This window comes from Austrofundulus limnaeus, unplaced genomic scaffold (assembly GCF_001266775.1).
Source record: "Austrofundulus limnaeus strain Quisiro unplaced genomic scaffold, Austrofundulus_limnaeus-1.0 Scaffold54, whole genome shotgun sequence".
In the NCBI taxonomy this organism is placed as follows: Eukaryota; Metazoa; Chordata; class Actinopteri; order Cyprinodontiformes; family Rivulidae; genus Austrofundulus; species Austrofundulus limnaeus.
Genome location: NW_013952456.1, coordinates 2,095,997 through 2,116,759, shown reverse-complemented (window position 1 = coordinate 2,116,759; position 20,763 = coordinate 2,095,997). Strand labels below are relative to the sequence as shown.

Sequence of the window (20,763 nt, the reverse complement as noted above, 5' to 3'; positions counted from 1 at the left end):
TTTTCCATATCTCTGTCCATCGCGGCCTTGCACCTCATCCTTTAATCGGCCCACTATTCTTCAACAGCTCAGTTTTCCACATCGCCCTCGTCCACCATTTGTCATCCGTTCATCCATCTATCATAGTTTCCCCTTTCCCAACAGAGACCACGTCTCCCCCATTTCATGGTTTCAAATCCTCCATTTCCCTCCTTGATTGAAGGCTGGTTAAATCACGAAGGTGTCTGACATTCTACATCTATCGTCCATCATTCCTGACATCTAATCATGTGTCTGTCTGTTTCGTGTAATTATCCTCCAATGTCTGTAGCCATCGCATTTGGCTACTACTTTCTGATTTCTTAATCAGACTTTCCCTTCCTATACTTTCCCTCTTTTTGAGTCTTAAATTCAGCGTTAATTAGGCTTTTGCTCTCTGATGTGCACTAAAGCATTTTGAAAAGCATTTAAAGGTGTTGGAAGCTGCAAATACAGAGCATGTGGACAAGCATCTGTGAGGAGCACATTTAGTTTTTTAATCTGCATTTATTTTGTTTTATTTATTTTTTTTACAAAAATCTGTCTCATAAACATGATTCAGCTCTGTTTTACTGTACAGGCCTCTGCAGTGTTGGATCACTGTGAGGTTGCACGTCACCTGGAACCATTTTTGAACGTCTAACTATTAGTATGGCAGTGAAAGAGCATTAAGACCAAAACTCTGAATAAGCTTTTGTCATCCAATAAGAATCACATTTTATAGCTTATAGAGAAGACCAAATTCTGTACAGTGGTTTTATTTAAGGTTTTTATTACAATTTTGATGGAAAACTTTATAAAATAGTTCTGTCTGGACAACTTTAAGAAAAAACAACACGATGGAAGCCCAAGATGGCACAGCTAATGCAAASAAGGCCAACTTTCAGCCTGATGTTCTGTGGAAACTTGTCTTTGTTCAGCTTGTTACTAGTTCGTCAAGAAGCTCAGACTCTCTAAGGTTATGAGTGCACATATACTTTATGGAACCACTAAAATAACAAGGCTGCATTGCTTTGACCAGTCTTCCGTGCAGTCTTTATTTTCTCGACAGCCCCAAAAACATCAAAGAAACTGAGGCAACTTTCATTGATTCCTTTACAATAAGAGAACCAAAGACATTGTGCTGAACTGGTAATATACTCATAATTTTAAAACATTGTTAAAATAGTTTATAGTGTCCCATCCACTCATAAAAACCCAGCTGTCTCAATGCTGTTAGCGCTGTTTTTTTGTGCTAAAGCTATTAGCCACTTATATATTTTATATATTTTTACTATACAGCTGAGCAGGTGTTGTAGTTTTCCAACAGTAAAAAGATGCCAACCTCTGCACAGCTTATGTAGAACGAGCCTACGATCACATCTTTTATGTACATTTTGCAAGCCAAGCAGTTTAGTCATTTCAATGCTGAAGATGGTGTCAACTGGTGAGGGAGTGAATATATGTTGTAAAATACTAAAACTACAGAATATCAGTGATATTAAAGACAATAGTTATACATTACAAAAATGCTCCTTATTTTAGTTTTAATGGCACRTTTTAACACATTCTTCAAAATGCAAATTTATCAAGATTAACAATCTAAATTCGATCAAAATTAATTTTACAATACTTTCATTATGCTAGTTCCATCTCTAATAATATTAAAATTAGTAATAGTCTGTATTAAAAATAAGGATAAATGCTTTTTTATGAAAAAAATGACAATGGTTTTGTTTGTGAATTAGTTTCACTTTGTTATAAAACATTTTCACATTTTAAAGTGCTGTGAAAGGATTTATAATTGTAAATAAATTACACTTTCCTAGTGACCACTACAAGTCTCATTTACTCATTTACCCACACACTCATACACCAATTTACAAATCAGGTCCAACCGGCGGTTTGTTGTTTTATCTGAGGACACTTGGGCATGTGGCGGAGGAAGCCTGAACTAAACCACCAACTTTGTGATTGGCAGATAGACACTCTTCCTCCTCCAGCTGTTCATTAGTACAATAATGATACAAAATGTTCAAATACTTTCATCCTCGTGTGTTTAGTCCTGGTCAGTCAGGATTGCAGCGTGAAGTGATTCTCTAACAGCTATTATGAGTTATCAGCTGAGACATCAGTCAKCTGGAACTATGGAGATAAAATCAAGTCTTTAACAGGCTAGAGTGATGGTTCGCTAAACTGAGGGCTGCTTTGTTTTAGTTTTTTTAAGGCATTAAGAACTACTCTTTGTCAAATGTCCTACTGGTTTTTAAGACCCAATATTAGCTGATATTAAACCTCAGCCTCAGAAGCTCAGTAAACTTTTGATCTGACCAGATTAAACACTGAGGAACTCAATGTGAGATAGGAGTGTTTTATAGATGGGGTATAAAGTGTATATTATTCAGGCACATAGTTCAATTCTATACAAAGGTCAAGTAACTGTTGTTATGAAAATGCTATTTCAAAAATAAATTTGACATTGCATTTGATAAACGCCTTGAAATTGGCCTTTTCCCTTTTAAGAACTTCCTACCATTTTTGACGCTCCCACTTCAGCAACAGTGCTTCAGTGGAGGTGTGCTCTGTAGGGCGGGAGCTCAGCTGAAGGGAGGAGCTTTGGGTAAACAGGCGGAGCTTTGTATCAAGCGTTTAGGCAGCTCCATAAGGCTACCAGGAGATTCAAKGATTTCTTAAACATGCATGAATGAGTCAAAGCAACACTTTGGGGATGTTTTTGATGAGGTAATGACATGATGTAAAGCTCAAAAAAGTTGATTTTGCCACCTTTCACACAGGTATAAGTGTAAGAAATAAAAACACTAAACAATCCCTGGTTCATCTAGACATAAACATAGCCTGTAGCAGTGATGGCTAATCCTGGTCCTTGATGAACCCTATCTTGCATGTTTTTAGTTTTCTCTGCTCTTCAGCAGTTCTTCAAGTTCTACAGAAGTTTGTTGATCATTCATTCATTTCAATCAGGTGTCAGAGCAGAGAAACAACTAAAACATGCAGGCTGGTGGCCCTTGAGGACCAGGATTGGCCACCATTGGCCTAAAGGACTTCCTTTCCAACGTCATGGCTGAAAAGATAATTGTTCAAGCATCACTTCTTTCATCACCAGAATATCTCTTTAAATCAGGTCTACCAATGCTGTTTGTTTGTTTCCTTATCTGGGATCACCTTTCATGCCCCTATAATAACTTATGTCTAGATTTTTTCCTCCTTCAGTAATTATCCATTGTCATGCCTTCCACTTTCTTTCCTCCATGCTTCCATTCACTCACCRGTCTGCTCACTTTGGCAGTGCTCCTGCTTCGAACAGTGGGCATCCCATCTGTTCATCTCCCTTTACTGTAGTCCCAGAATGACAGACACTCTCAGTAACAATGAGCCACGCAGTGCATTTGTGAGATAATTGAGAAAATTATCTTTTTAATGCCCCCTTTTTTTAAAGTTTCATTGTTTGAACCGGATGACACTTACCTGCTCTGTATTCTTGGTATTCTCATTAGCAGAGCAGCAAAGCCAATTACAGAATTATGATTTGGTTAATGGAAATCAAAAGGCCTCTTTGTCGCACTTCAAAAGATCCCTGTTATCACCTCTTCAGAGTTGGTGCCGCTCCAGTTCAAAGAGAATCAAACTGCCTTAAACGATCAAGTGAGCAAACGATGAACCTCCTGTATGTTATTCAGGAAGCTGTTTTATGTGTTTAAATGATTATAAACTGTATTTTTCTGTTTGTTAGGCAATAGTCACGTTTCCATCAACTTCTTTTTAATGTGCATTCTGAAGCGTTGCATCAGTAATTGTTGAAAATGAGAAATCTCTAAAATAAATTTCGCAAATATGTTTTTATGCCTGCTTAGGGTGGTTTTTGGATTTTCCGAAAAACATTGATGTTCAAAAAGCGATACGGAAACACATTAGCTGAGTAAGTTCTGACGTAACGAACATTTACCTCACATGATTGACCAGCTGTTTCTGCTGGCAGCTAGAATTTAATTTTCTTTCTCTACGTCTCCGGACAGCATTRCCAGTACTAGCTGATATGACAGAACAATTACATTTTTGGCCAATAGCAACATGTTCCTGAAAACATACATCTCTATTGTCTCTAGATGTTTGGTCCCTGCGAGTTTGCTAACACTACTTCCTGTTCACTACAGCCAGGCTCAACACCAAAGTTTGATGAAATTACACTTTTCATTGCCTGGTAAATTCAACCAGAAGATGGAAACTTTTTTGTTTTTTGCGACAACGTTTGCTCAAAATTAGCATTACAATTGGATGGAAACATGACAACGTATACTTTTTCTTTAATTTCCTAATTGGCACATCTTTTAGAAGAAGCAGCCTCATGGCACACCTAATCCCCCTTGTAGCTTWAAATAGCTTCTTTATCTTTAACTGTCTTTTTGAGGTCATGTTGGACTAATTGTAGCCAGTGGTGTGATGGGGTGGGGGGGGGCAACATACTGATAACCATCTGTCATTTTTAATTATTTGTTCCTTATTTAACTTTGTTTTTGTTTCCTCCAAATAAAAAAAGAATAACCAGGTTGTCATGAAGGCCTCTTTTAAGGCCTGTTTATGCAGAAAGTCTTGCTTTTCAAGCCCTATTGCTTCTTTTTCAACAAAACCACCAAGAGCTCATCTTCCTCTCCATTTCATCTCTCTCTTGACATTAGCCCTTCATCGTCCAACTCTTCCCCTAATCTTTTTCCCCCTTTAATTTCTTTTATCACACGATGACGCTCCCTTCATGACTCTTTTCCTCTAAAATCCTTTCATCCACCCCGTCTTAGTCTTCAGTCCCCATCCCGGTCTCCTACTCCCACCCCTCCCTCCTCATCCTCCCTATCCATTTCTTTCTCATCGCCCTCTTATCCTCCTCTATCCAGTCAGTCTGATCTCATGTGTCAGTGTGCCAAATCTGTTTGTGTGCACACTCATACGCAGCTTACGTAAAGAACCTCAAATGAAGGGAGCTGTTCTCTGCCGCCACATCAACACACATCACACCAGGTGAGATTACATAAAAGCCGAGTGATGAAAGCCAAGCTGAGACGCACCTATTGAGTAATCTGATCCAGGACAGCTGGCTGACACAGAGTGAGACGGAGGCCACCTCGGCACGTAGAGGGAAAAGGGGTGCGCGGGGTTCAGAACGGGCTGATGAAAGCTGGGGCGTCTAAGCCGTGTGGGAGATTAGATTCTGCGTGTGTCGTGTGCTTTTTTTTATTTGCTCTGAATTCACATCGGCTCATTATTCAGAGCGACTGTGTTTGTGTGAGAGACGGAGCTCCGAGTCCCCAGTTCAGTGAGTGTTTGAGCCCACCGCAGTGATGAACTCAGTGATTCAGCACAAGAGAGCTAACCATGCACACACTGTCAACTCTACTGGACCATAACAGGCTACACGTTTGAAAGTCCACGGACATTTACCTTTTCCGTCTGTGCGCCTCTATAATCCGAATCAGCTCCACATGTTATCCAGGTTCAGGTCAGTGTGTGTGTGTGTGTGTGTGTGTTTTAGGCCCAGATCTGGCCCTCATGTGTTTAAGTTTGTCAGGCCAGCTCAGGGAAGGTGAGTGAGCTGTGTTTTCTGAGCTGAGACCACTCCCATCCACATTTCACACACACCTACACACCCCAAAAAAAAAAAAAACAGATGTAGGTCAGTGTAAGACAACTGGAGAGCTGAAGAAATTCCAATCCCACGATATCCTCTTAGGCTCTTTATAGATGAAGAAAACCTGGAAAATCCTAAATCACCCGCTTGATTCCAGCGCAGTATTCCAACCTCTGAAGAAAGAAAAAAAATCCAAGAATCCACTTGGTTTAAAATCCCATTTGTGGCATCTTGATAGGATTTCCTCATGACTGTATTGAACTCATCTCTGAGAATATTTGGCCTGAGGCTCTTCTGCTCATTTTGGATCTGAGCTCTTCAGGTTCAATCGCCTCCCTCTTTCTTTTTCCTCTTTCATTCCTCCACTTCTCAGAGCATCTTCAGCCATCTCCGTTTGTTCTCCTGCTCTSAGTTAGTTATTTGATGACCTTGGACTGCAGTAAATGGAGGTTTGTCGCCTGAGCAGGAACCAAACGAAGCCTGGGAAACCTACAATGAGAAACATGCATTTAAAAAAATTAACAAACTGCAGATTACACGTGATTTATTAAAAACTGTGTGCGTTCACATAAAACACCCAGCTGACCTGCTCACTCATCCTCCTTGCCTCAACTTCCTCACCCCCCTCCTCCCTCCCTCATCCCTCAACTCCACCTTGCCACCCTTAATTTTTATCTCCCGCCTCTCCTCGCTCCCTCTCACCTGTCTGTCAAAAAGAATCAATAGCTGTGAGACCCTCTTAACGCTTCTCAGCGGGCTACATTGGCTTATTGCTGCTACACGCGCACACACACACACACCAAATGATCGTGCAACACTTTCACACATCTCCACAATTGCTGCCACCACCACATCCAGTAAGTAGTCATGCAGTGATACTCTGCACACACACACACACACACACACACACACACACACACAGCCTCTGCGTCTCTTTTCAACATACACCTTAACAAAACAACTCAGCTCCACGTATATCCGACAGTTCCCAAGTCCACCTCAACCGCCCTGTGGCCTGTCAATCAAACCCCAAAAGCAGACGCCTTTAAAAAAAGAAACCAATTTTCATCGTTTTGCTTCACTCTTGTCTCTGTATTCTCTTCAGGGTTCGTATATCTCCTTACAGCGGCTGCATATACGTGTCCCTKCCCAGAACTGGAGAAAAATCCATTTTTCTCTTATTTGCCTCTGCTGCTYCTCCTGCTCACTTTCCTACTTCCAATCTGGCTATTAAAGTCTGCTTGTGTTCCCCCMTCCCCCTCCCTCTTCTACCCCCCACCTCGTGCCGTGATGAAAAGGTGGAATTACTAACCTTGTTTTCCGGATCATTCCACCTCAACTCCCGGAGCAGTCGCATCTTTCCGTCTCCGCTGGCTCGCTCTCTATCTCAGCTCGGCGTTAGGAAAAAAGAAAAAAGACCCATCTCTCCCCCCTATTTTTTTCCCCTGCCTCTATCTCTCTCCGTCTATCCCACCTCCCCCCCCTCTCCTCCACACTCTCCCTTTGCTCGGTGTCGACAGCTGCAGCGCTCTGTCTGCCTCCGCTGACGCTCCTCCGTCAGGCTGCGGGCTGATTGAATTTTAAGTCATGTTAATCCCACAGAACAGGTACTGAATGAAGGAGGGGATGAAGAACGGAGGGAGAAAGCTGCAGAAATCTCCCCTTCAAGGTGTTTTTTTTCTTTTTCTTTTTTCTGGACTTGTCCCACCTCCGAGTCACTTTTTTGTCTGCATTTATCGATTCTCCCTCGTTTTTTTTTCCTGATTATCCTAATCCTTATCTGGTGAAGGAGATTCCCCGCGAGGAGCTGAAGACAGCATTGTGGTCCGTCTCCGCAGTGTCAAGCTGAAAGAGTACACAAGAGGGAGAGGCGTGAATATGAGCAGCAGCAGGAATGCTGGGATGAGGCGACAGAGTGGGGTGGGTGGTGGAGAAAAGAAATGGAGGGAGCGATATGAGGGGAGCAGTGATTAGGGGAGGTGGAGAGTAGGTAAAGACAAAGATGACAAGAAAATAAAGAGTAACAACAACAGAAGCCCTTGTTAAATAACAGGATGGGCAACTTGGAGAGCTTCTCCTCTGGTCCAATTGAGCACGCAAACATGCATCTGAAGTCTGCATCTTCTTTCCATCTCATCGCTGTGATTTTAAAAAAATGGGGGGGGGGGGGGCTGTTCCTTCTCTGACTCTGTGAGAAAAAAAAACAGTTTTTATGCTTAGCCATGCTTGACATATTCTACAGCGAGAGGACAGAGGGAGAAACACAATATTTCAGTTATTTACAAGAAAATATTGAAATGTATTGTGGTAGTACGTTAGGGAAAAAATGATCGTTTACTTCCATGTATGATACGACTCCCAAACTTTATGGATATTCATCTGGGGTGAAATTGTTCTTATTATGCACAAATAAATGCAGTAGATGTAGATGCACATCCACTTGGTTGACTCTGGCTGATACCAGAGTTTAAAGCAAAGGTCTTTTTCAATGTATCAGCTGAAGTATGTGTTAAAGATGAATCCCAGTTACCACCACACCAAGTTTTAGCTCAGTATATGTAAAATTGACTTTATAGCCATGTGTGTTTAAGATCATTTCACTTAGGCAGCCATGCTGAATTGGGTTARCTCAAAGTTAACCAGCTGTTAACTGGCAGCTGGTTAGTGGTTASGTGAGTTTTCCTCCAATGCGAGAGTTGGCAGTTCACTTCCCCCGCTCTTAATTCACATCAGTGTCTGAATGTGACTTGAACACTGATTAGTCTCTATAGAAAGATCTGTCTGGATTAGCTTTGTAGAGATATAGAAGAGTGCTGTGTGAATGGGTAAATAAGGAGACAGATTGTGATATAAAGCGCTTTGAGTATTCTGGTTGGATAGAAAGGCGCTATACAAGTACAGTCAATTTACTAGTTACAGATGTACATCAAATTATTATTTTGTTTAGTTTTATTTATTAAAATCAGTTTTAAAGGCAAACACACATGGACATATGCAATTACATTATCACCCACCTTTCATGGTGGAAAACAATAGATCTTTAATCTAAGACAAACACACAATGCTGGTTTTAGTTATTTCAACGGACTTTTCTTTTGGTTTTATCTGTGAGGACATGGAATCAATTCGTTGCCCAAATGAGGGTAATGATGCACACTTCTGGACAAACCTTAAAATTCATGCATAATTAGCTTGTAGTGGTATCTAAATAAAATCAAGAAATTCTTTTTAGAGTAAAAGAGGAAGTGAAGGACGTATCACTCAGTGCATTAATGATTATAGCCCAGTTTTATATAAAAGTTAGATGCAAGTACATTTTGGTTAAAGAGAAAAAAATCACAAGGTGTTTCATCTTATAAGGGTGTTTTGCACTATAAAGGATCAAAGTCCTCCACCTCCGATGGATGGGTGGAGGGAGGGGTAGAGAGAGAAGTCAGCTGGTTTGACGACAGGAAGTGGAGTGCCTTGAGCAACTGTGGGTCAGACCAGGATGAAAGATTGAGCAGAGGATGATTAAGAGGCAGAGCGTATAAGTGCGTCTTGTGAGGGCAGAGGTAGAGACGAGAGGCCAAGGATCCCTGGAGGGCGAGAGGGAGATAAGTGAGGGGAAAAAAGAGGGAGTGGGCGACGGAAAGACATGAGTGGGTGAAGTGATGGGGAACCAACGTAGACCACTTCAAACGATGGCTGATTTATTTATTTTTTCCCGCTACGCTGCAATACATGTTGTGAATAAGCATTAAATGGGGACTCTGTGTNCACACACTGGTGTTGTAGTCAAGACCACCTAACCTGACACCAAGACCAGAGTGTATCCAGACAGAGAAAGGACCAAGACTTCCAAGGGCTGGATTAATTTGAGTCCAAGACCAGAGTGTGTCCAAACAGAGACAAGACCAAGTCTTTTAGGGGCTGGACCAATTTGAGGCCAAGACCAGAGTGTATCCAGAAAGACATAAGACCAAGACATTTACGGGCTGGATCAAGTCAAGAACAAAGACCAGTGTGTATCCAGATAGAGATTAGACCAAAACTTTCAAGAGCTGGACCAAGTTGAGACCAAGACCAGAGTGAATCCAGAAAGAGATGCGACCAAGACTGTCTAGGGCTGGATTAATTTGGGTCCAAGACCAGAGTGTATCTAAACAGAGACAAGACCAAGACTTTCTAGGGCTGGACCAATTTGAGACCAAGACAAGGACCAATTTGAGACCAAGACAAGAGTGTATCCAGAAAGAGATGATACCTAGACTTTTGGGTGCTGGACCAAGTCAAGAACAAAGACCAGGGTGTATCCATAAAAAGACAAGACCAAGACGTTTAGGGGCTGGACCAAGTTGAGACCAAGACCAGGGTGTATCCAGATAGAGACAAGACCAAGACTTTTAGGGGCTGGACCAAGTTGAGACCAAGACCAGAGTGTATCCAGACAGAGACAAGACCAAGACTTTTAGGGGCAGGACCAAGTCAAGAACCAAGACAAGAGTGTATCCAGACAGAGAAAAGACCAAGACTTTTAGGGGCTGGACCATCTTGGGACCAAGACCAGGACAATCTAAAAGTAGCTTAAAAGCATACGATATACTGTACACAGCTAACTAAAGTATAGCTGATATTGACTAAATCTCTGTGAGAGGACTGGGTAAAGAATTTTGGTACAGAGGCAGRTGGCTAACATCACTTAGACATAGCTTACCTTTTTTTGTGCAATGWAAGCAATGTTGTTAACAAAAAAATTTGACGATATTCTGGCATTTTAGTTATATTTTCACAGTCGTGGTCTTGAAATAAAATCTCAAGTTCTCAATGTCCGAGACAAGACTGAGTACAAATGTGGTCAATTAAGTCCGGTCTAAAGTACTACAACTCTGCAACGCACAATGATAAAACTTCCAAGATATGAATAACAGCTGGTTTGAGAGGGGAAAAAATGGTGTCTGGGCGGGTCAGACATGAACATTTGGTTGCCAGAGATGACCCCATTCATTGTGTCTCAGTTTCTACCCAGGAGTCAATGTTATCCTCCATCTTATATTACCTGCCTCTTCCTGTTTATCTACCACCTCACATTTATGTTTTGTTGTTTGTTTTTCCTCATTTTCTCTATCCTTCAATCTTTTATTCTTCTCTCTTGGGTGTTTTTTTAACCAGTTAAAACAGACGTCTTTTCAAAACAAGGTCCAACAAGGAGAGGTTTGATGTATGGGTTCACACGGTCGTATCTTGTTTACGGCGCTCTGTTTTCTTGCTTGTGGATCTACAGTTAAAGTTTTAATGCTGTAGCATTTGGTTTACTTGTCAGGGAGCGACCTTGGCGAAAGCATGGGGGTAAAAAAATAAAAACTAAAGCGACCTCCTGCAACGTAATGAGTTTATCTATAAGGCTGTTATCTGCCACTGAAATTTAGGGCAACTCGCAGCTTCTGTATAAACTTTTAAAGTTCAGCACAAGAAAGAAGTCTTTAGGGGAAAAGGTCAGAGACTTTCTGTCCTGGCAAAAATTTCTTTGACCACAGATCAATCTGGTTAAAATAAAGCTCACAGGAGAAAAGCGGTATTTATTTATTTTTTCTGCTCTCCGTAGAATCGTGAAGGAAGCTGAGATATTGGCAGGATCTCTTGCTTCACTCTGAGTAATGCTGCACTTAATCAGAAAGAGGGCGGACCTGTTCTGCTTCGGTTTGGCCAAATTAGCCCTCAAAGTGAAAGCCGTTGCAGGGGAGCCGGCCTACTGACCCAGGGTTGGACAAATCAATCTGCTTCCTCCCAAATTGGTTTAATGGTCAGCTCACTGGTTGTCAACAAACTGGAAACATGTCAGTGACAAGTATTTATGTACTCCCCTGAGGTCTGGTATAGATTTAAGCAGATGGTTTTCATTTCTTCTAACAGAATACCAAATATTTCATTTTTATTTTTTATTTCCTCACTAGTATAACATTGTCTCTTATCTTTTAATATAACAACAGGGTCAGTGTGAGTCAAAATATGTATGAAAAGTATTTTATTGTATACTTTGACATGGTGGTCAGTGGTAAAAATGAGACATTATGGGCTTTGGAGGCAATTCCGGCTTCTCTCAATGTTTGCTTGTTTTGTCCTTTACTCATGCAGGGATAATTAATACAGCACAAGTGTCAGCACAACAACAAACAGTTTTTAAAGCAGAGAAAGCAACCTTAATGAGCGCTTATCTCAGCTGCTGTTTTATGATTTTAGGACCGCTGCCTGTTTCACATTATTGCTTTAAAAAATGGCTGTRTCCACACAAGTGGGAGGAAGACTTCTGTTGAATTTAATTTATACGCCACAAGTCATGCAGACAGAAAACACTATAATGAAACTGGGTTTTGCTGTTAATTCCGCTAACCGGGCTCTTCATATTYCTTAATCTCCTCTGGTTCGATGGATCTAAAAGGAGGACGACGCACGTATTCTAGAAGGAAAGCAGAGTTTCCCTGGTGCCATAGTTTCCACTTAATTCTTTCAAAATAAAATAGGTTTAGGGTTAGATATGTACTGGTTAGGGTAGGAGTGTCCAGAAACAAGTACTAGAAAAGCACTGGTTAACAACTTGACTACCAGAAGCCAGTGTAAACAACAAAGGCAATCGTGAATATTGCATTATTTCTTCAAATTTGCTCGTTTAAACTATTTTTGGAAATTTAAAAAGAAAAATTGTCCTTCCCTGATTATGAYTCTACTCAGAGTTTTTTGTCTTATGGAGGAGTCAAAAACCAACAACATGTGATGTATTATGTTATTGTGGTCCAGCTTCAGTTTGTGAGCCTTAGAGATGCCAAAGAGAAGGAATAGTTTAATGCTGTGTACATGTGATTAAGCTCAAACTGCATTAAATCTGAGAGTTAAMGACTTCAAATGAGCTCTCTTATTTATTACTCATTTATGGGGTCATAGTTGACTTTATGCTTTTACCGCTTCTTTTTTTGTCTTTCGTTTTGCAGCCAATTAAAGCAGTAACAGCACAAACATCTTCAGACCGTAATATCAGCAGGGTCATCATTTAGCACAACTAACCACCTGCCACCTCCCTAAAAGCCTCGTTGATTAAAGGAYCTTCATCTGCTCCAGTAGTTTCACCATCGTTGCAGTTTCTAACCTCGATAACTTGTTTTGGAAAATGTTCTCAGTTTAAGAAAATAACTGATTTAATTTCGCTAAAACGTAAATGAAAATCAAAACATACAGTAAAACTTTGACAGTAGTGCAAATAAAAATGCCTTCTATTCAGCTGWGTTCTACTGTAGGATATCAACACGACATAAAGATATCAGCAGGTGCAGTTCTGCAGCAGGACTTGTCACAACTACAAAGTCCCAGTCCTAAAGTTAACWCACTTATCTATTGACATGTGTTATTTCATACATTTAAATGCTGTTATCATAAAAATATGGGGGTATAGTTAACAAAAAAAAACCACAAGGTCATCAGCACGTGACAAGAATCTGTTGATTTCAGCTGTAACCAGTGGTCCCATAGACCTAGATCAACAGTTCTCAACTGGTTSAGCTTCAGGACCACCATCTCTTAATGAAAATCTGTGACCCAAAATGAGTAAAAATGTCAACTTCTCCAGTGTTACAAATGAAAAGATGGAGTAAACCTGTGAACGCACCATCACAGTACGACAACACACACAAAACAAGTTTAATAATAATGATGAAGCAAAACAATCAGCAAGTGGTGATGCTTGAGAGGGAAATATTTAATTTTACACTCAATTAGCTACATTTTAATTAAAACTAAAACTCCCTACTTCAGTAACTTCAGCTCRATAATGCTTTTACACACAAACAAGAAATAAAGTCAAACTTCTTAGAAGTTCTTTTTCAAAACAATGTGTAGCTTCAGCTCAGTGCCCACTCACTGAGTATAAAACAATGTCTAATTAAAGGTATTTAGTCACTTATTAAAACATTACCAATATGGTTGATTTAAATCAACATATTCAAAATCCCCTATTTTAGCTGTTAAATACATTTTTATCTGAAGTCTCTAGGAGTGCAGAAAMRTTTAAATTGATCTCTYCTGGTGCTGAGTAGATATATCTTTATCATCTGTTTGGGTCGTATTTTTTTCAACTCGTGCATTTTTCTCTTTTCTATGATGTTTCCTTGAGTTAAGTCACAGTATTTGCTACAGAACTTCTAAATAAGATCTGGACTCAGACAATTTAGTCGTCTTCATTCTCTTCTGGCTCCAACATGTAAGGCTGGATGGACAAGTCTTCCCTTGTTGACATCTTTTAATTGATTTGTTAATGAAGTTTATGCACCATTATTTAGTTGTGAACCCCTGTGTCAAACTGGAATGGACTGATCTGGAAGCTGGAGGGGGCAGGGTGTGAAGCACCTCATTAGGAATTAAAGAGACAGCCTCAAAACGAGTTGATTTGAGAGGCACCTTAGAAAAGGGAAGGGACTTATTGAGTTACAGTAAGGAGGAATTCAGACGAAACCATTGCAGCTCTACTTTATATAGACCCAACTGAAGGATTTAAATGTGAAAAAGGATTTAAAAGCAGGATATGTCAACTTTAACAATCAGAACATTTAAACATGTTGTTGATGAGGCAAAGACCCTCAACCTACCACCTGACAGTCACTGATCTAGAACATTGACATTTGTAAAWATCGATCCTTATACTGTCTTTTCATACAATGTCATGTCATTKTATGAGATTAACAAATATGACTAAAAAACACTGTCAGTCCTTGAGAAAGGACGTTTTTGTCAGCAGCTGAGTCACAAACTGAAGCTCGAAACACCATTTGGCTAAATGTGGCTGCTGCAAAACACCAGAGCACACAAACAAGTTGCTCATCTTTATATATATATATATATATTTTGAGACAAACACACTGACCTGAATTCATGAACATGGATTTGTTTGCAGCTAATGTAGGCCTCACATAAGCATAGCAGGATTGACTTCAGCACAGAATTACAATGATTATGTGATCGTATGCTGTTAGACATGCATCACACACACACACACACACACACACACACACACACACACACACACATTCAGCTGTGGTGGAGGTTTGGATCAGAAGGCAGACACCCACCGGTCCTCTCTTTGTCTTAATTTGTAAATCTCGAGATGAGGGACAAGGACAGTCATCACACAGGCACAATCTGTTGTGCTTTTATTTCTCCTTTAATAGCAGTAGCTGTTTACACACAGATTAATCTGAATGTATTTGTTTGGCCACAAAATTAATTAACCTGATCGTGACAACAGTTTAAATGCACCAGGTTTTTGCTGACATGCAGAGTTGTAAACTTTCAGGCCCTGTCACACTATACTGTTTTTGGCAACTTATGCACAACTTCTGGACAACTTCACCACAGCGCCAACAAAGTCCCATACGGCTGCTTTTTAATTTTGCTTAAAATCTTATAAACCACCCTTCTTTCAGATTACAAATTCATTCTGATCGAGTTGAATCAAATCAGATTATTCTGATTGGGGCGTTTATTCCAATTCACTTGTGTCCATGTAAACATAACTAGTGTCTCAAAACAGTTTTCTGGTTTTTGTTGGCAGAAACCATTTTTCTACCAGTTGTGAGCGGCAGCAAATAAAGCCGAACTGACAAACGAGGTCGGGCGAGTTGTTTGTGTTAAATGCTGACGAACACAGTCAGACATTCAGACATGAAGGTGSAAAAATGCAAGCTACAGTAAAAAAATATCTACAAGCAGAGTTTGATGGAATTTATTATTTGAGTCACAAACATGGTTTGAGCAGAAATGGCTGAGTTTGAAGATCCAAAACTTTCCTAAAATGAGCTTGAGGTTTTTTGGCTTTACTGTTAGAAAAGCAGGATTGTGTGTCTGAGAATCACAGATAAAATAAAAACAATATATTTACATGCACAGAACATGGAGATAAAATTATATCAGCACTAATAAAGTTTTTTTTTTTTGGCTCGTGAAATAAAGCATTTTTTATTCCATGATATCTCTGCTGCCGTTTGATGCTCCGTTTACCCTCCTGGTTTTATCTGTCGTGGATAAAACAACAGAAAATTCCATTAAGACAATAAGAGCTTGAGTTTAGTTTATATAGTATATCATACGTCATTTTAAAAAAATGGATTTTTTTAAACTGCTTGTAAAATTCTATTCAAGTCAGAAAATTGATGCAAAAACATTATTGCCCACCTGTCACCTTTTTGGAAGTGGATGATAAACAGCTAAAATCCACATTTTTCTGCGGATGAGTGTTTCCTGGATGTGAAAAATGTTTTTGTAGAATTCGTTCATGTTGTTCAGACGGGAGCCGCCTGAGTCACCTCTGAAATCACATTACAATCCGGCGGTGCCAGTAAACAGTTTATAAACATTACTCACATGGCATTTTGAGATGTTTGTTTCAACTTTAAAGCATTAATAACCGAGTGCTCGCAGAGCAGACGTGTCGGTGCCAGGTTTGTGGTGCCAAAGCTTCCAGGGGAGAAAGTTCATTAAAAAGAGCCAAAAGTCAAACTAATTACAGAACCAAGAATACAAAAATAGTCACCTAAATACTGGGAAAACATAGACAGTTATAGTAAACTGTGTGCAGAGGAGGCAGCTCTTAGTCATCTGGTGTTCTGGGCTCCCTTTCCTCTGAAAATCGATTTTTTTATTTTAGAATTAAAGTCATCTTACTGAGCAGTTTRTGGGGGGAAAAGGATTAAATATAGTCCTGCTAGTTGAGTCAGCATTTCTATTTTAGTTCAATCTTTTTAGTTTTTCTGTAACCGGATTGCAGCTTCTCAGTATTTACTCGTACAGAACCAGCGTCTGGCTGCAGAGGCTGGTCATCAGTTCAGGGAGGACCTGTAGATGTGATGCATTGCTTTGACACAACAGTATTGAGACTTCAGCCATTATCGTCACGGGAAATGGGAACAGGCTGAGCTGAATTTTTCCTCAAAGATTCGAGGTGATTTACTGGCTTCAGAAAGCAAAACTAGACTCTGTTTTTGGTTTTGGTTTTTTACCTAAAATAGTGGCACAAAAACAGGATTTTCTGAAAGTTTGTACAATAAATGAAGTAACCACCATTCTACACTCAGCTCCGTTAACGTTCTGTGTGTCTCCTGATTTTTGGAATATAGGGTAAACTAGTCTTTGTTGAACTGCTGCATAATTAGAACTTCCTTTAACCCAMCATGAAGTACTGTATTTATTGCCAGTAAAATTAAAAATGGCTCTCGATTGTCAAATGTTTACTGTGCCTTAAACTATCGTTTGCCTATCAAGATGGTGGCTGATGCAAAAACTCAGTGAAACACAATGAACTCTGCATTGAGTCTTATAAACTGGGTTAAAATGATTGCACATCACRGAAACCTGCTTCTGACTTGACAGATCTTAAAACTCAAATTTACAAGAGACTTCGCTAAACAGCTCAAGACTTTTACGCTACGTTCACACTGCAGATTTTAATGCTCAWTTAAGATTTTTTTGCGAACTCTTCACAGTGTTTATGTTGAATAAACACTGAAGTGTTCACAGTGGAGTAGTTCACATGCGCAGAAGATAATGCCACATTAAGCACTATTTGTACAGAAATAGCTAAATGTGGATGCTACGTGTTAGCATGTTGATTCTGAAGTTATTGTGCAATTGGAGTCGAATATATAACTAGCTGACATGTTTGTTTAGTTCATTGTTTACATTTTAACCATCCTCTGGTTGGCTGCTCCAGTGCAGCGTGTATTTATTGAACAAAGCAACAATTAATTGTGGAATTTAGCCRACAGTGATAGTTATGACCATTACTGGATGAAAATTGTACTTGCTATTAGTCATCTTTGTGGCCTTTGTCTGCATTTTCTGGCTTTCCTTCCATTTAGCTTTGTCGATGTTTACAAGTTTGTAGGGTTAGCGTTAGCTACTTTGCACCTCTTGCCACCATTGGGCTCACATGTGCCTGATAATAGTGTGTTGTACACAAAAATACATCATCATCTTGCAGTAATWGCAACACTGAAAATATTCTGTTTTTCTGACCATTAATAACACATGATACGATTTTGCCCAAGTGTAGTCGTCACTCTTCCAGGACATGGAAAATAAAAAGAACAAAGAYAAAGAAACTGATCTTCTGTTCTATAGCTGAAGATGTGCGGAGCTACAAAATTTAAACCGCTCAACTCGAGGTTAGGGTCATTGCTACTTGATCCGTAAAAAAACCTCCGCTCACTGATGTAAAAGTCAGATAAAAGAAGACATAAGCATTCAGACTGAGCTTGCTTTGAAAAATGCCGTATGTATCAGATTTTAGTACCATTTACTGAAAAAACTTYGTTTGTTGCGTCAAGACTGTCAGGAAAAATACGTAATTGCCTACAGTGTGAACGTAGCCTTAGTACAAATGTACAGAAGTAAGAAATGACATTGATGAGACTTTAAACATCAGGCTGATGCTGGTCTCCTGACTGAAACTTTCAAACTGCAAAATCATCAAACTACATCTAGTTGAGTTTGAAAGGCTTTCCCCTCATAGTTCTTTGTTTTCTTGTAGGTTTTATTTTTAAACTTTCATACCTACAACAGCTAAAAGCACTTGTTCTGACATTCAGAGCGGCAGTGATTAAAACCAGCAGTTTGAAAAAAAAACTGTTTAGAACTCCAGTGTGAAAAGGGTTTGAAGTGTTTGTTCTCCACCAGACGTACTTTTTAAACTGTAACCGTACTTTAACAATTAATGGGCTCATTCTGTATTTGTTTCTGGAAACAGTTTAAACAGTGAGGTTTTCTCTCTTTCACTGAACTACAACGATTTCTTTTTAAATCGTAAAGTCACTTTGTTTGACCAAACAAGCTCTGATTTTTCTTCCTCTGAGCCTTTAATACAAGATAATATCATTGATTATTAAAGCCGTAGAATCTTTATAGAACCGGATCTTTTGCAAGGTTGAGTCATGACTACAGAAGATCGCTGCCATCGTTGTGATTCATTCAAGTACTTAAATGAATTATATCCTTACTTCCAATTACAAGGTTATTTTGTCAAATATATTATTAAAAGTGCCTTTTGCACAAACATAATGTTTTATGAAATAATTGTAAATAGTTAAATTAATGAAAATATAAAGGGTTTAAAGCTTTCCTAGTCCCTTACATTTGTCACTGGTTCTTGCCAACACTTTTTTAAATGGCAGAAATATACTTGGGTCTCGCTCTAATCTGGTCTGCAGTCACTAAGTGGGAGGTTCTTAGTGTGTGGGAGGAGTTTGTTGATTGGACGTATTTACTATTTTGGGTGTGGTTTGAAGAAGCCATAATGATTCAGTTTGAGGAATGCTGGGCAGCTGTGAGGAAGTGTAGCTCGGTTGAAATAAAATAACCTTTAGTATACGTAAATATTAAATTTAGTCATAACTCGAGACAGGAAGGTGGTAGCTGCATGAAATTTGAACACCCTACATGTGGATGGATGTGTAACATTTTGGCTTGGTCAAAACATCCCTGACCTGTCTGTAAAAAGATGAATATTTGAATAATATATTAATACAATAATTTTATTATCATTACTTCATTTTTAATTTCCCCCATAAAACAAGTCAGTCCAACCAATCATTGTTATGACAAACTAATAATAATAACAATGAATTTTATTTATAACGCACTTTACATTTACAAAAATCTCAAAGTGCTACAATCAATAAGATTATTAAAATAAATAGCAACAAAACAAGGACCATAAAATACAGATTTCATGTTTAAAGATGAGAGCAAACACATAAATTAAAAGGAAATCATTAAAAACATTGAGTAAAAAAGGTTTTAAGACCCTCTATATACTGGAGAGACCCCTACTTGAGTGTTTTAGCTTCTTGTGCTTAAAGGTTTTGTTTTTTAAGTTTGTTTTTTAGGAAAAGTTGTTTCATCCATCATATTTAGTTCTTTAGGGAGAGTCCTTTGTATTACTTGATTCTAAATGTAAAACTTCAGTTTAATCTTACCCATATGTCTGCTAAAGCTGTAGATTCACAATATTGGCTCAACCAAAACAAGTGAGTTCAGTCATTTCTGTGGTGAGTTGAGTATATCACTAACAAGTTGAAGTCTAATTATCACCCAGGACCAAACACCTGCTAACAGAGTCTGAGAGAAGCGCCTCTGTGGGTTTGGACTCGTTTGATGGGTCACAGTTCTGCTGCTTATGTATTCCCAAAATACCTCTGGAAGTAGTCTGCTTTAATGAGCTTGGTTTTTTTTCTTTTAGGTTTTCACCTTTTCAGCAAAGGTTTTCTTTAAATTAATTCTTCCTTAATGTTTCAGACGCTCTGTTTGGTAAAAACACTCAGTAATGTGATTCCTGCTCATAAATCAACCATTCTGAGAAATTATACTCAGACGTTTTCTTTTACAAACCCTCAACATCCTTCTTTTCCTAAAACTACTTTAAACTTTAGAGCTGCAGGGCTCTGTAGACTGAAAAAAAAGTGAGCAAAAGAAGCTGACGTTTCCACAGTAAATGTAATTTCTACTGAGCGCTGGTTCTTGGTGGGYGCAGAAACACTCCCCACATCGGGACGACCGGCTCCAAGAATTGATGCGGTGCTCATGATTGAGATTTATAAACTGACTTCCTGCTGAAAACTGTAGTTATGCTGGAAATATCCAGAGGGAGGAAAAGTGCAGAATCTGTTATTTTCTCATCCTTTTGTCAAAGATGTTTGGCAGCTTCAGCACCATGGTCAGCAGCATTTCCAGCACCACGGCCAGCTCACAGGATACAGGAACTCACTATAAGGGAAGTTCTGTGTTTGGATTTTAGAACAGGGCTCGTTTAAAGTGGTTTAAATATTTGTTGTTGATTTTTCCTGCAGTCGACAATAGATGGGTTGCTTTAACTTTAAAGAAGCAAATATTTGTGACAGACAGGCCATTTGGTTTCACCAGTAGAGCCCCTGACTCCAGCTCTATGTATTTTACTCTTTACAAGGCTTTTCAACTGGAGGCCCCTTAGTAGAGCTGTCGCTGGATCGAATCCTGGACGTTTTCTGGGTTAAAATAATCTTTACATTGTTATTAAGKTTAGTTAAGTTTATTCATTTCTTTAAAAACAACAAAAATTCAACATAGAACAAAAATAT

At 39.2% G+C, this 20,763-nt stretch overlaps 2 protein-coding genes across 3 annotated transcripts in view; one reads left to right on the top strand and one right to left on the bottom strand.

The window, feature by feature from the left end:
- The window catches only part of LOC106517947 (leucine-rich repeat and fibronectin type-III domain-containing protein 4), a 55,553-nt gene extending 47,823 nt beyond the window's left edge, over window positions 1-7,730 (bottom strand). The window contains exons 1-2 of one of the 2 annotated variants that reach the window (XM_014009000.1): window positions 6,948-7,730; window positions 5,449-6,124 (exon numbers count right to left, since the gene is read on the bottom strand). The gene's annotated coding sequence lies outside the window, so the exon portion shown is untranslated. Of the gene's footprint in view, window positions 1-5,448; window positions 6,125-6,759; window positions 6,842-6,947 lie in introns of those variants that run through there. The other variant, XM_014009001.1, reaches the window with a different exon arrangement.
- Window positions 1-20,763, top strand: part of LOC106517946 (pyruvate carboxylase, mitochondrial) — a 382,167-nt gene that overhangs the window by 260,692 nt on the left and 100,712 nt on the right. The window lies entirely within an intron of this gene.